The sequence below is a fragment of the Ranitomeya imitator genome, chromosome 1, assembly GCF_032444005.1.
Source record: "Ranitomeya imitator isolate aRanImi1 chromosome 1, aRanImi1.pri, whole genome shotgun sequence".
NCBI lineage: Eukaryota > Metazoa > Chordata > Amphibia > Anura > Dendrobatidae > Ranitomeya > Ranitomeya imitator.
Window position 1 is genome coordinate 275,530,073 of NC_091282.1, and position 12,243 is coordinate 275,542,315.

Sequence of the window (12,243 nt, forward strand, 5' to 3'; positions counted from 1 at the left end):
CCAACTCATGACCTTCTTCAATGGTGCACGTTAAGAGGCCTGACAAATTACAAGGGAACGTAAACAGTTCCTCAGAGTGGCCAGCATTGGGGTCATATGTCTCCTGGGACTCTTGATGGTGGGAGGAAGGATGACAAGGTTGAGGATTTAGAGGCCCAGCCACTTGGCTACAGAGAATGGACCAGGTGGAAGACTTCATGGTGCTGCTTGTCAACACACTGGAGCGTTTGTCTTCCATCCAACCCACAACATCCTCGCACTTGTCTGGGTTCATCAGTGGTGTTGCACACTGACCAAATTTTAACAGGAAGCTAGAATGAGATCCAGTTACCTTCTGATCTGTAACATGGCCTTGACGGGCACCACCACATCCACATCCTTTAATGTCACCCTTTCTCATATTGAATGCTTTATGCTGATGAAAAAAAAATCTGACTTTGTTTTTCACAAGTACCCTCACAGAGTTTGCATACACAAATTCACTGTCTCACTAATGTGTGGCAATTTTTTTAAAGATATCAGCTTTATTACCCATGACAACAGCAGACTCATGATAATTAGAGGTGAATAGTCATGTTTGTGTATCTCAGCATGCTTTGCGTCAGTCACACAACTGCTAGATAAAGAGACTCTATTTATTAAGCTAATAGATTTTTTTATTTTTAGATTGCCTTGCTGACACACTGCAACAGCGGACGAATGAAAATTATGGCCACTGCTAAATTGTGACTTTTGTATACCTCTGTCCAGATTGCGTCAGTCGCACAATTTCTAAATAAATATACACTATTTATTAAACTAATAGAATTTTTTTAATGTTTATATTGCTTTGCTGACACATTGCAAAAAGCGGACTAATGAAAATTATTGCCACTGCTAAACTGTGACGCCAGTCGCACAACTGCTAGTTAAAGATATGCACTTTATTAAACCAATAGAAATATATATATATATATATATATATATATATATATATATATATATATATACTCCACTACGCACTCCGACTGAAATAAAGTGGAAGATGATGAATGCAAATTTATATTAAAACATAAAAAGTTTTATTGGATATTCTAAAAAAGTAAATAAAATAAGATGTAGAATCAAGTTGCTGGAACCACACAAAAGAAGAACACAATGGCAAAGGGACATGTGGTCAGTGCCAATCGAAATATTGTATTACAGGTATGACACAAAAGAAGAACACAATGGCAAAGGGACACGTGGTCAGTGCCAATCGAAATATTGTATCACAGGTATGACACAAAAGAAGAACACAATGGCAAAGGGACACATGGTCAGTGCCAATCGAAATATTGTATCACAGGTATGACACAAATAGACTAGCAGAAAAATGCAAATGGATGTATATAATTAATAAGTTTTAGCCTGACCGGATAGGTCTAAATACAATAAAATGATGAAATAATGCACCCTCTATATAAAGTATCATGTATAATAGGCAATTGAATGCCTTGTACTATGTAAACAAAAGCTTCAAGTGAAAAAAGTGCCTAGTGCATTGTGCAAAATATGAGCAGCATGTATATGAAGAAGTCAGCAGGAAATGATGCAGAGATCTGCAAATACTAACATTGGTGGCTGGGATATGAGTGCTAAATATTCCTGTGAACGTAGATTCGGACAGTAAATAAGATGACTGAAACAATTGGAGTAATACCTGGATGTGAATCCACGTGGAGGTCCCAAATGAAGAGTGTTCTCACCCCGAAGCTCCGTTTCGCAAATGCTTCCTCTATGGGGGCGTGACTTTACATGGCCAGAGGTGGTGTCTAAATACTGGCAGTTATCAAAATGTGCTATTTTCATTGGCAGGCAGAAGTGGGCGCTTCTCCACTAGTGATTGTCTAGCCGGAAGTGAAAAAGTGACTTCCAGTCTCCGCGCTGGAGTGCATGCTGGAAGGCAAGAAGAACCATGTGCGCAAGACCGGAAGTCAAGGCTGACTTGAAGGACAGAAAAGCAACTCCCTTCAATGAAAAGTGAAGAGCCGCAGCAGTAGCGATGTGCAAATGGGGCGTGCCTTGCAGTAAGTAAATGAAACATGTGAAAAAGTCTGTGAAAATACAACACTACCTAGTAATGTGGTGATGTTAATGTGTGAATGTATGAATGGAGACAGTGAGAATGGGATATATTATGAAGATGCTAAATTACATGACAATAATGTACTAGTGAAAAAATCAATGAGAAAAAAATAAATAAATGAGAATAAATCTAAATAAAGAATGAATCAATAATGATAGATATAATAATAATAATGTGATGCATTACACACAGACACAGATCACTGACCAAATGTGACTATATGCAATACATGTACATTTTATAAAAAAATAATAAAAATGAAAATCGAAAAAGAAACAGAAAAAATAAAGAGAAGTCCATACCTTGTGAGAAAGTCCTCATCGTGAATACCAGATCCAGATAATTGTGCTTCCATTTTTCAACGAACGCATTGTGACGGAAACGTGCAAACACCACTGTGCAGACCAAAAAATTCTTCAGAAGAAAATACACTAAATTGGACATAACTCAAGAATTAGAAAACATATACAAAAATAAATACATAATAAAACCATGTAAAAGCAGGATGCTATTGAAAAAAATAGTATAAAACCTCGGTAACAAAGAAATGTTGTAGAACACTATGTGTGTTACAAAAAAAGGAATAAAACCCAAATTTTCATTTAAACCTTGGGGAGCTATAGTTCCCAACCTATAAATCCATCGGCTCTCCAGTTGTACCAAAGCCTTGCCCAAATCTCCACCCCTTATTCCCAACAGAATCTGATCAAAAGCCTTTATTTTTAAACCTCTAGGATTACTGTTGTGAAAGATTTTAAAATGTACTTCCTTTAGAATATCCAATAAAACTTTTATGTTTTAATATACATTTGCATTCATCGTCTTCTTCCACTTTATTTCAGTGGGAGTGTGTAGTGAAGTCATTGTATAGACGCTTTTTTGCAAAAAAAAAATTTTTTAAACTGTGTTAATAATTCTATGATACTATTTTCTAACAGATTGTCTTTTGCGTAACTATGGACCTTAAAGCCAGAGAAGCAGTCAAAAGCTCATGATTTTTTTCAAGCAAGGAGCCACATCTTCTTTACAGGATGTTTTTGGTAACAAAGAAACCATTATGAAATATAGGAATGTGGTACATAAGAAACTGAAACTCTGGTGGAAAAAAACACCTTGGAAAATTATCATGAACAAAAAATAATTCCAAGAGGGCTCAGGGTTCAAAAGTATCCCTCTATTGACTTGGGGGATAGGGAATTGATAGAGAGGTGAAAATTAGCTGCCACCACTTGTTCTTTAGAATTCATCAAGGTAATTATCGAAAAAAAATGCCTCTTCTCTCAGTATTATTGATAAAGAAATTGAAGATTTGCAAAAGATTCTTAAACAAAACCTAACCACTGATTTATTTGAAAATTGTATGAAAATGATTGAAAAAGATGTTGATAAATGGGAATGTGACATTAGCCTGATTAAACATAAGAAATACTTGAGAGATACAAAAGATTATGAGTCGGATTTAATATTTAAATGGTAATTGCCTAAGAAAAGAACTAATCAACATCACATCCCTCCCCCAAAGTCCAGTGATGAAATCTCCTCGTGTTCGGAAAGCACTATATCTTGTAGTGACACAAAAGGACCTGGGGAAAGTTCATCTCGAACCAGAACTGGCATCAACTATGGCAAGAAATATCCTGATATTTTCAACAGGAAAATTCAGAATTATAAAAAGCAGACAAGACGAAGTTAGTGAATCTTTCTGAACATCTGCGTCTCAGATAAAAGTTTTAGAAATAGGTTTAACCTTCTCCCCCTCCTCCTATCTAGATAAATTCAAAGCTGTGAAAGATATACATCTATTTGCCGGAAAATTTATTTTACAGAAACTTCATTTCAAAACAGAAAGAGATAACACATCTATTTCAGAATTAGAGAGACAGACTCTACGTGATTTGGAGGAAGAGAGTTCACTTGATAATGGAGGTAGGATTCCCAACCACCTTGTATATAAATCGAAGACCTTTCCTCCGCTGAGCAGTTGCTCATCGGTAGAAATTTTCACGAAACTCATCACAAAAGATATTGAAACCTTGCCAGATAGTCCCAAGTGGATGTCCAATTTGAATAATGAGGGAAAAAAGCCATCAATGAACTTCAAAATCTTTCTGATGTTGTAATGAAGCCTGCTGACAAAGGTGGTAATCTTGTCATCTGGCCTAACAATATGTATATAGAACAAGCCTATAACATTTTGGGTAATTCCCGGGAGTATCGTCAACTCACTTATAATCCTATGTCCTGTTTCCATGATGAATTTATTTGCATCTTGGAAAAAGCATATGATGACTGAATCATTCCGAAAAGGGTGGTAGACTGCATTAAAATATTACATCCACGCCTCCCCACCTCTTATCTGTTGCCTAAGCTGCACAAAAATTCTTTAGAACCACCAGGGAGACCCATTTTATCTGGCAATGGTGGTCTATGTGAAATCATTGGCAATATCATTGACTATTACTTAAAGCCCATTGTCTGAACACTATCCTCTTTTATTCAGGACACGTCGGCAGCTCTCAGACGCATCAATCGCATACAACTTGAAGAAGGTTCTTGTTAGTATTTGCATATCTTTGCATCATTTCCTGCTGAATTTTTCATATACATGCTGCTCATATTTTGCACAATGCACTAGGCACTTTTTTCACTTGAAGCTTTTGTCAGCTTGTTTATATTGTACAAGGCATTCAATTGCCTATTATACATGACACTTTATATAGAGGGTGCATTATTTCATCATTTTATTGTATTTAGACCTATCCGGTCAGGCTGAAACTTATTAATTATATACATGCATTTGCATTTTTCTGCTAGTCTATTTGTGTCATACCTGTGATTAGGGTTGAGCGAACAGATCGTGAATTTTCAAAAGTCGCCGACTTTTAGCAAAGTGAAACCCGACCCGATCCCACTGTGGGATCGGGTCGGCGGTCGGCGATCTTTACTCCAAAGTTGGGTTTCGTTTATATATATATATATATATATATATATATATATATATACTAGATTGTGGCCCGATTCTAACGCATCGGGTATTCTAGAATATGCATGTCCCCGTAGTATATGGACAATGATGATTCCAGAATTCGTGGCAGACTGTGCCCGTCGCTGATTGGTCAAGGCAACCTTAATGACATCATCGTCGCCATGGCAACCATTACGACATCTACGTTGATACTGTGCCCGTCGCTGATTGGTTGAGGCGAATTCGCGGCAGACTGTGCCCGTCGCTGCTTGGTCGAGGCAACCTTTATGACATCATCGTCGCCATGCTGTGCCCGATATAACTGTCTAAGGGTTTTTCTGTCTGTCTGTCTGTCCTGGAAATCCCGTGTTAGGGCTAGCGGAACGCGCCAAATACAAAGACAGATAGAATATGGTGCGTTCGCAGCCCGGGGTCCACCGTGCAGAGATGGAACCTGCTGCCAAGTAATGACGGACTATATGGCGGTACTCATAAGTATACACATGTGGGTTAAACTTCACCCAGCATGAAAGAAGCGATCCTGTTGCGTCACAGGATCGCGGTACCGCACATAGAGCGCGAGCAAGTAGTCAGCGAACTCAACCCCAACTAGGATTGAAGTCCGATTAGACCCTTGCTGGCACAACACCGCAACTGGGTGTGTAAGGAAGCTGAATAACAATATTAGGGCACAAGAGTGCATGCGGTGCCGCACTGACGAACGCCACTAACCACCCAGGCTTGGGTAAGGAAAGCACAGAGGAAGTGCACGGCGCCGTACTGGCGGTCACAGCAACTGGACGCTGTAATGTGTGATTCGTGCTGTAGGATACGTCGGGCGCTAGATAGCAACCATACACCTTCCGCGAACAGACATTCAATAGGGAAGGGGTATCCAAGGACGACTTGCACTCACAACAAACACACATATGCAAATGTACACTAGCGCATGGCCGTGCGGTCATGCGCAGTTTATATAGTTGTAGCACAGGAAATGGACACAGAAACTTTGCCCTTCCAAGACCTGCCAAGAGGACCAATGGAATGTGCTGCAGGGCCTGAGCACATGACCCTCGATCTCCAACGGGAGATCTTGCCCTGGGCATGCTCAGTGTGTGCAGACAAGGACTTAGTCCCAGAGAAGTCCGCTCGCTGCTGACCAGCACTGGCTTTAATGGCAGAAGCTGAAGAAGCAGCAGTAACTCTCAGTACAGAGTGAGACTGAGCAAGACGCTGGGACCGACGTCCCTGCTGAGCAGACTCCACTGCGGCTGGATAAGAATGGGAGACCGCAGCAGAGATGGCTCGAGATTCCCCCTGTGCAGAAGCGGGAACTCGAGACCTAACATGCCCCCCCCTCCTTGGGCCTCGCTACGCTCGAAGGCAGCAATGAGCTGTGGGGCCCAAATGTTTTCAGCAGGCTCCCATGACCTTTCCTCTGGGCCATAACCCTTCCAATCCACCAGATAGAACTTTTTGCCGCGTACCACCTTGCACCCCAAAATAGCGTTCACCTCGTAATCGTCCGTAGACGAACCCGATGTCCCGGCAGATGACTCGGAAAAGCGGGACATGTATACGGGATTCAAGAGGGACACATGAAAGGTGTCGGTGATACCCAAGCGTGGAGGAAGAGCCAAACGGTAGACCACAGGATTAACCTGTTCGAGAACCTTGAAGGGACCCAAGTAGCGAGGAGCAAACTTAGTGGACTCAACTCGAAGCCTGATGTTACGGGCGGAGAGCCACACCAAGTCGCCAGGAGCAAAGGTCGGAGCGGGGAGCCGATGAACATCGGCGGAGGACCTCATTCTCTCCTTGGAGGCCCGAATGGCATCCTGCGTGCGGTCCCAAATGTCCCGTGCCTCCACAGCCCAGTCTGCCACCCTGGAGTCAGCAGAAGACACAGGCATGGGCACAGGAACATGCGGATGCTGGCCGTAATTTAGGAGGAATGGAGTCTGACTTGTGGAGTCGGCTACGGCATTGTTAAGTGCAAACTCTGCCCACGGTAGCAAGGATGCCCAGTCATCCTGCCTGGCAGAAACAAAATGTCGTACATATGTGACCAAGGTCTGGTTGGCCCTCTCTACCAACCCATTCGTCTCGGGATGATATGCCGAAGAGAGATTCAACTCAATACTGAGTAGACGACAAAGCTCTCTCCAGAATCGAGACACAAACTGGGGACCCCGGTCACTAACAATTTTGTCTGGCATACCGTGTAGGCGAAAGATATGCTTGACGAACAAGACAGCCAACGCCCGTGCAGAAGGTAGCCGTGGAAGAGGCACCAAGTGCACCATTTTGGAAAAATGGTCGGTGATCACCCAGATAATGGTGCAGTTACGAGACTTGGGTAAGCCCACCACAAAGTCCATCCCGACCATCTCCCAGGGCCTGTCCGCCACCGGCAGAGGATAAAGCAAACCAGCTGGCCGTTGCCGAGGAGTCTTGTTCTTGGCGCAAGAGACACACGCCCGAACATACTCTGCGACATTACGAGCCATACGCGGCCACCAGTATGTCCTCGCCAGTAACTCAGATGTCCTTTTGGTACCAAAATGTCCACCCACCCTGGACGAGTGTGCCCAAGAGAGAACCTCCGGTCGCAAACTGGATGGAACAAAAGTCTTGCCTGGGGGCACAGACTCTAGCGAAACCGGGGCCACAGTTCTCAAGCTCTCGGTGGGGACAATAAGCCGAGGCTCCTCCTCCTCCTCCGCAGATGACACAACGGAGCGAGAGAGAGCATCGGCCCGAATGTTCTTCTCCCCAGAAAGAAAATGGAGGGTGAAATGAAAACGGGAGAAGAATAAGGACCATCTGGCCTGGCGAGAATTCAACCGCTGGGCTGTCTGCAGGTACACCAAATTTTTATGGTCTGTGAAGACTTGGAAGGGAAAACGTGCTCCCTCCAAGAGATGTCTCCACTCCGAGAAAGCCAACTTCATGGCTAGCAACTCCTTGTCCCCGATGGAATAATTCCTCTCTGCTGGTGAGAAGGTCTTGGAGAAAAAGAAGCAAGGATGCTTCCGACCTTGAGCATCCTTTTGGAAGAGGACTGCTCCAGCACCAACAGAAGAGGCATCCACCTCCATGATAAATGGCTTATCAACATCGGGGCGATGTAGGATGGGAGCGCTAGCGAAGTGTGACTTTATAGAGTTAAAGGCCTTGGAGACCTCCTCAGACCACAATTTGGGATTTGCCCCCTTCTTGGTGAGGGCAACCAAGGGAGCTACCAAAGTTGAGAAGTGCGGAATGAACTGGCGATAATAATTAATGAACCCCATAAAGCGCTGCACCGCTTTAAGAGAATGGGGTTCCTGCCAGTCCATCACAGCCTGTAGTTTGGCAGGATCCATAGCCAATCCCTGGGCAGAGATGATGTAGCCTAGGAAAGGTAAGGACTCCTGCTCAAACATACACTTCTCCAACTTGGCATAGAGGGAGTTTGCCTGTAGGAGGTCGAAGACTTTGCAAACATCTCTCCGGTGGGAGTCAATATCTGGAGAGTAGATGAGAATATCATCCAGATAGACTACGACCGAGGTGGAAAGCATATCCCGGAAGATATCGTTCACAAAGTCTTGGAAAACGGCTGGGGCATTACAGAGCCTGAAGGGCATCACCAGATATTCATAGTGCCCATCCCTGGTGTTAAAAGCCGTCTTCCATTCGTCCCCCTCACGGATGCGAATCAGGTTGTAAGCACCCCGCAGATCTAGTTTAGTAAATACCTTTGCTCCCCGAAGCCTATTGAAGAGCTCAGATATCAAGGGCAAAGGATACTTATTTTTAACGGTGATGGCATTAAGACCCCTGTAGTCTATGCATGGACGAAATTCCCCACTCTTCTTCTGCACGAAGAAGAACCCTGCCCCAGCAGGTGACACTGACTTCCTAATGAATCCTCTTGCCAGATTTTCCTGGATGTACTGTGACATTGCCTCCGTCTCCGGGAGAGATAACGGATAGACTCGACCCCGGGGAGGCTCAGCACCAGGCAAGAGATCAATAGGACAGTCATAGGGGCGATGGGGCGGAAGGATCTCCGCCGCCTTTTTGGAGAACACGTCTGCATAAGACCAATACTGCTTGGGGAGAGAGGAAAGATCTGCGGGTACCTCTGTAGTAGCAACCTGAACGCACTCCCTCTGACACCTACCCCCACAAGATTCGCCCCATCCCAGGATTCTGCCAGAGGACCACTCAATATGAGGAGAGTGGTACCGTAGCCAAGGTATTCCCAACAGGACCTCATCAATTCCCTCAGGAATGACGAGCAGAGATATAATCTCCTGATGAGATGGCGACATGGACAGAGTAAAAGGGATGGTCTGGTGTGTAATCTGTGAGGGCAGTGTCGACCCATTCACTACTCGTACTGTTACTGGTTGAGATAGCATAACCAGGGGTATTGCGTGACGTTGGGCGAAGGCAGAAGACATAAAATTGCCCTCCGCCCCAGAATCCACGCAGAGCTCTACCGAGTGGGAGAATGAGCCTATAGTAATTGTCCCCTTAAAGGACAATTTAGAGGCAAACGTCGACGTGTCTAGTGTACCTCCACCTACTACCACTAGACGCTGACGTTTCCTCGACCGCTGAGGACATCTGGTTGCTAGATGTCCTGACTGCTGGCAAACATGACAGACCTTGAGTGCACAAGCGGTCCGGGACTTAGATCCCGCTTGTGACACTTCCCTGGCCTCATGTGACTCAGGAACCAGGACCGGAGATTCCAGATGTTTGGCGAAGGTAGGAGCCAGCCGAAACCTCTGCCTACACTGGGCTCGCTCTAACCTCCGCTCGTTAAAACGGAGGTCAATTCGAGTGGAGACAGTGATTAACTCCTCCAGTGTGGCAGGAATCTCCCTAGTGGCCAGAGCATCCTTAACGTGGTCAGCCAGGCCCCTCCAAAATATGGGGATAAGAGCTTTATCCGACCAATCCAGCTCAGAAGCTAAAGTGCGGAATTGGACGGCAAACTGACTGACCAAGGACTCACCCTGAGTTAATGCCAGCAGTTGGAGCGCAGTATCATGGGTGACTTGAGGTCCTAAAAAGACCTGTTTCAGAGTGCTCAGAAACAGCGGAGCACTCTGCACCACATGATCGCCACGCTCCCACAGCGGCGTAGCCCATTCCAACGCCCTGTCCGACAAGAGAGACACTATAAATCCCACCTTAGCCCGCTCTGTGGGAAAACGTGCAGCCAGGAGCTCAAGGTGAATAGAGCACTGACTCACAAATCCCCTACAAAATTTGCTATCACCAGAAAATTTTTCTGGCAGCGGGAGGCGAGAAAATGTTGGAGCAGGGGTGCAATGGACAGGGTTGCTGCAGCCACGCTAGCAGCCTGTACAGCAACTGCGATAACATCCACAGCTGAGGTTGCGCTCTCAAGAGCCGCCAACCTACCCTCCAGTTGCTGGATATACCGCAAGGATTGCTGTTTGTCCATCATTACTAGCCAGACCCTGGCGCTACTGTAATGTTAGGGCTAGCGGAACGCGCCAAATACAAGTACAGATAGAATATGGTGCGTTCGCAGCCCGGGGTCCACCGTGCAGAGATGGAACCTGCTGCCAAGTAATGACGGACTATATGGCGGTACTCATAAGTATACACACGTGGGTTTAACTTCACCCAGCGTGAAGGAAGCGATCCTGTTGCGTCACAGGATCGCGGTACCGCACATAGAGCGCGAGCAAGTAGTCAGCGAACTAAACCCCAACTAGGATTGAAGTCTGATTAGACCCTTGCTGGCACAACACCGCAACTGGGTGTGTAAGGAAGCTGAATAACAATATTAGGGCACAAGAGTGCATGCGGTGCCGCACTGACGAACGCCACTAACCACCCAGGCTTGGGTAAGGAAAGCACAGAGGAAGTGCACGGCGCCGTACTGGCGGTCACAGCAACTGGACGCTGTAATGTGTGATTCGTGCTGTAGGATAAGTCGGGCGCTAGATAGCAACCATACACCTTCCGCGAACAGACATTCAATAGGGAAGGGGTATCCAAGGACGACTTGCACTCACAACAAACACACATATGCAAATGTACACTAGCGCATGGCCGTGCGGTCATGCGCAGTTTATATAGTTGCAGCACAAGATGTGGACACAGAAACTTTGCCCTTCCAAGACCTGCCAAGAGGACCAATGGAATGTGCTGCAGGGCCTGAGCACATGACCCTCGATCTCCAACGGGAGATTTTGCCCTGGGCATGCTCAGTGTGTGCAGACAAGGACTTAGTCCCAGAGAAGTCCGCTCGCTGCTGACCAGCACTGGCTTTAATGGCAGAAGCTGAAGAAGCAGCAGTAACTCTCAGTACAGAGTAAGACTGAGCAAGACGCTGGGACCGACGTCCCTGCTGAGCAGACTCCACTGCGGCTGGATAAGAATGGGAGACCGCAGCGGAGATGGCTCGAGATTCCCCCTGTGCAGAAGCGGGAACTCGAGACCTAACATCCCGCATCTCTGATTGGTCGAGGCCGCCGGGCACAGCATGGCGACGATGATGTCATAAAGGTTGCCTCGACCAATCAGCGACGGGCACAGTCTGCCACGAATTCGCCTCGACCAATCAGCGACAAGCACAGTATCGACATAGATGTCATAATGGTTGCCATGGTGACGATGATGTCATAAAGGTTGCCTCGACCAATCAGCGACGGGCACAGTCTGCCGTGAATTCTGGAATCATCATTGTCCATATACTAAGGGAACATGCATATTCTAGAATACCCGATGCGCTAGAATCGGGCCACAATCTAGTTATATATATATATATATATATATATATATATACTAGATGTTGGCCCGATTCAAAAGCATCAGGTATTCTAGAATATGTATGTATGTATGTATGTTGCGCTGTCAGTGGTGTTTAAATCCCGCACTAATATCACTGATTGGCTGATATCCGAGACAGACAGACAATTAGACCCTTAGACAACACAATTGCGGCACTTGACAGCAGTGGAGGACAATGATGATTCCAGAATTCGAGGCAGACTGTGCCCGTCACTGATTGGTCGATTCTAACGCATCGGGTATTCTAGAATATGCATGTCCCCGTAGTATATGGACAATGATGATTCCAGATTTCGCAGCAGATTGTGCCCGTCGCTGATTGGTCGAGGCAACCTTTTTGACA